Source organism: Triticum dicoccoides, chromosome 3B (genome assembly GCF_002162155.2).
Source record: "Triticum dicoccoides isolate Atlit2015 ecotype Zavitan chromosome 3B, WEW_v2.0, whole genome shotgun sequence".
In the NCBI taxonomy this organism is placed as follows: domain Eukaryota; kingdom Viridiplantae; phylum Streptophyta; class Magnoliopsida; order Poales; family Poaceae; genus Triticum; species Triticum dicoccoides.
The window spans coordinates 767,732,733-767,737,422 of NC_041385.1; positions in this window are offsets into that span (position 1 = coordinate 767,732,733).

Below are 4,690 nucleotides of genomic sequence, written 5' to 3' on the forward strand. Positions count from 1 at the left end.
CACAATTGACATCACCCAATTTGTGTGTAGGGTGCTTAATAAGTTTTTTGAGATGTATGCACTGCATGAAGGAGCACATTTCTGTCAATTTTACTGGAGGTCAAGGTTACCTTCAAATGCTTGTAGTTATTTGTAAGCTGACCATCAGCTTGAATGCAATGGAAGTTTGGATTGGAAGTATTTTTGGTTGGCTATAAGGACGAGAGCACTTGACAACCATTTGTACTGTTGTTGTGGTCGTCCTTGGCGCAGAAGGGGTGGCGGGGGAGGCGCGGAGATGGAGCAAACCTTGCATAGTGTCTAATCCACTTGATGCCATCATTATCTATGAGATGCACCATGCATCGTAACGAATCTTGACGCTTTGTACTAAACTTTTACTACTATGTATTTTCTTTGCTCCTATGTCATGAGAAATTCCAAATGTTGGATCTGTGCGTGGCACGTGCTGTGAGCCGGCTCAGTTGTCCCGGGCCTTGCTTTTGGAACAAATTAAGTATTTGTCATGAGCTGGTAGATTAAATAATATCATGTTGGCAGATTATATATTCCTTACCTTGATTTTGCTATATCTTCACCATTTGTGATGTGCCAAATGTTCTCTTAATCTGTATGCTCTAAACTCAATTTTTAGGAGCAACAACTATATACCTTACTTTCAGTACATCTTTAGTGTTTGTGATTTGTACAGAAGACATTTGGCTTGACCAATTATTCTAATTTCCTTTGAATGTATAAAATGCTATGTTGGAGTTTTATGTGTTGGATCACTGTGTTGAGCGTTGAGCCAGGCACCTTTGCGCCAAGGCGCACTTCTGATCTACATGTCGAGTGGCTATCTTTTGTGATCTTACGGACGCATTTAAATCGGTTCTGGCTTTAGTGATCTGTTGTGATCTTTTTGTGATGATATTGAGCAGCGTTATGTGAGCAATGCTATGTCTTGTTACTATTACAATCGAATATTTTTCTTCGATTTATTGTCATCCTAACTTAGCATTACCTGCTTGACAAAAAATGTTGGGACCGGCACCCTCGCGCAAGGCGCGATACCGATCTAGTCAATATGAACATCATCATTGTCATTATTACTGGGTTCATGTTCATCACCTGATTGTGTTTCAGCATCGAAAATAGAAATATCATTTGGGGTTCTCTGGTGTATCTATAACATGTTCACTAGAAGCATGCAAAGTCCTATCATCATTCTTTTCTTCTTAGATGGACTAGGTGCATCAGTATTAATTCTTTTAGAATCTTGCTCAATTCTCTTCAGATGACCTTCAGGATAGAAAGGTTCTTGAGTCATTTTACCACCTCTAGTCATAATTCTAACAACATGACCATTCATCTTATTATTCATCTCATTAGGCAAATCACTTTGTGCCTTAAGACCTTGTTCTACTTGAGTTTTTACCATAGAAGCATGTTTACTAACAATATTGAGAACATTAATAGTTCTAAACATATAGTCACCCAAGTATTCAAGCATATAAGCATTTCATTTCAACTTTCTACTAACATATGCATTGAAGTATTCTTGTTTAACAATAAAGTTATCAGATTCATCCAAGCATTGACTAGCAGATTTATTATAAGGAATATCAGCTTCATGAGACCATGTATTTCTTCAATAGGTGGTAAATTCTTAACATCTTCAGCTTTAATACCTTTTTCTTTCATAGATTTCTTTGCCTCTTGCATATCTTCAGGACTGAGAAATAGAATACCTCTCTTCTTCGGAGTTGTTTTAGGTGGTGGTTTAGGAAGAGTCCAATCATTATCATTACTCAATATATTTTTCAATAGTACTTCAGCTTGTTCAACAGTTCGTTCCCTAAAAACACAACCATCACAACTATCTAGGTGGTCCCTAGAAGCATCAGTTAGTCCATTATAAAAGATATCAAGTATTTCATTTTTCTTGAGAGGATGATCAGGCAAAGCATTAAGTAATTGGAGAAGCCTCCCCCAAGCTTGTGGGAGACTCTCTTCTTCAATTTTCACAAAGTTAAATATTTCCTGTAAAGCAGCTTGTTGCTTATGAGCAGGAAAATATTTTTCAGAGAAATAATATATCATATCCTGCGTGTATGCACACAACCAAGTGCAAGAGAATTAAACCATATCTTAGCAAAACCCTTTAATGAGAAAGGAAACAACTTAAGAATATAGTAATAGCGATTTTTTTCCTCATGAGCAAATATGGTCGCTATATCATTTAATTTAGTAAGATGTGCCACAACAGTTTTAGATTCATAACCATGGAAAGGATCAGATTGAACCAAAGTAATTAACTCAGGATCAACAGAGAATTCATTATCCTTACCAGTAACAAAGATAGGTGAAGTAGCAAACTTAGGATCATATTGCATTCTAGCATTCAGAGATTTTTCGTTCAACTTGACTAGTAATTTCTTAAGATCCTATCTATCTTTACAAGCAAGAAAGTCCCTAGGTACCTATCCATCCATAACATAACCTTCAGGTATAACAGGCAATTAATATCTAGGAGTGCTAGGTCTAATAGGTGTTTCAAAGTGTTCAGTTTCAATAATTTCATCAGTTTCAGAAATATCATCAGTTTCAGCATTAACTCTAGCAAGTTGTTTTTCAAGAAATTCACCCAGTGGCACAGTCTTATCAAGCAAAGTACTAGTATCACCATAAGCATTGTTCATAGCAGAAGTAGCATCATCAATAACTTGCAAAATATCAGAATTAATAGCAGGTGTAGGTGTCGCAAGCTTACTCAAAACAGAAGGTGAATCAAGTGCAGAGTGTGATGGCAGTTCCTTACCTCCCCTCGTAGTAGAGGAAAAAAATCTTGGTTTTGGTATATTTCAGATTCCTCATGGTGATCAACAGATATAAATTCCAAGTGACTCAGCAAATAGAGCTATGCTCCCAGGCAACGGCGCCAGAAAAAGGTCTTGATAACCCACAAAGATAGGGGATCGCAATAGTTTTCGAGGGTAGAGTATTCAACCCAAATTTATTGATTCGACACAAGGGGAGCCAAAGAATATTCACGAGTATTAGCAGTTGAGTTGTCAATTCAACCACACCTGAAAGACTTAATATCTGTGATGTTTGCTTGAACTACGTCGGTATTTCCCCAAAGAGGAAGGGATGATGCAGCACATCAATGGTAGGTATTTCCCTCAGTGATGAGACCAAGGTTATCGAACCAGTAGGAGAACCAATCAACACTACTTAAACAACACCTGCACACAAATAACAAATACTCACAAGCCAACGTGTTAAAGGGGTTGTCAATCCCTTTTGGGCAACGATGCCATAAATTGGCAAACAGACGTGAGAGAGTTGTAAATATTGATAGATCGAACAACAAATAAAATAAAGTACATCAAGTTATTTTTGTATTTTTGGTTTATTAGATCTAAAAATAAAAGCAAAGGCAAATAGATCGCAAAGGCAAATATATTAAAGAAGACACCCGGGGGCCGTAGATTTCACTAGTGGCTTCTCTCGAGAAAAATAGCAAATGGTGGGTGAACAAATTACTGTTGGGAAATTGACAGAACTTCAAATAATCATGATGATATCCAGGCAATGATCGTTATATAGGCATCACGTCCAAGATTAGTAGACCGACTCCAGCCTACATCTACTACTATTACTCCACACATTGACCGCTATCCAACATGCATCTAGTGTATTAAGTTCATGGAGAAACGGAGTAATGCAATAAGAATGATGACATGATGTAGACAAGATCTATTTATGTAGAAATATACCCCATCTTGTTATCCTTAATGGCAACAATACATACGTGTCGGTTCCCCTTCCGTTATTGGATCAAGAACCGTAAGATCGAACCCATCACAAAGCACCTCTTCCCATTGCAAGATAAATAGATCAAGTTGGCCAAACAAAACCCAAATATCGGAGAAGAAATACGAGGCTATAAGCAATCATGCATATAAGAGATCAAAGAAGACTCAAATAACTTTCATGGATAAAAAGATAGATCTAATCATAAACTCAAAGTTCATCAGATCCCAACAAACACACCGCAAAAAGAGTTACACCATATGGATCTCCAAGAGACCATTGTATTGAGAATCAAAATAGAGAGTAGAAGCCATCTAGCTACTAACTAGGGACCCGTAGGTCTATAAAGAACTACTCAAGCATCATCAGAGAGGTACCAATGGACATGAGGCACCCCTCTATGATGGTTTCTAGACTGGATCTGGTGGTTCTGGACTCTGCGGCTGCTGGAATTGATTTTCGTCGACTCCCCTAGGGTTTCTGGAATATTGGAGTATTTATAGAGCAAAGAGGTGGTTCAGGGGGCACTCGAGGTGGGCACAACACACCTGGGTGTGTCTGGGCCCCCAGGCGCGCCCTGGTGGGTTGTGCTCCCCTCGGAGCACCCCCTAGGTGCTTCTTCGGCCCACTAGATGTCTTCTAGTCCAAAAAAATCCACAAAAAGTTTTGCTGCATTTGGACTCCGTTTGGTATTGATTTCCTGTGATGTAAAAAACATGTAGAAAACAGCAACTGACACTTGGCTCTATGTCAATAGTTTAGTACCAAAAAATTATATAAAACGACTATAAAATGATTATAAAACATCCAAGAATGATAATATAACAACACTGAACAAGCAAAAATTGTAGATGTGTTGGAGACGTATCAACATCCCCAAGCTTAATTCCTA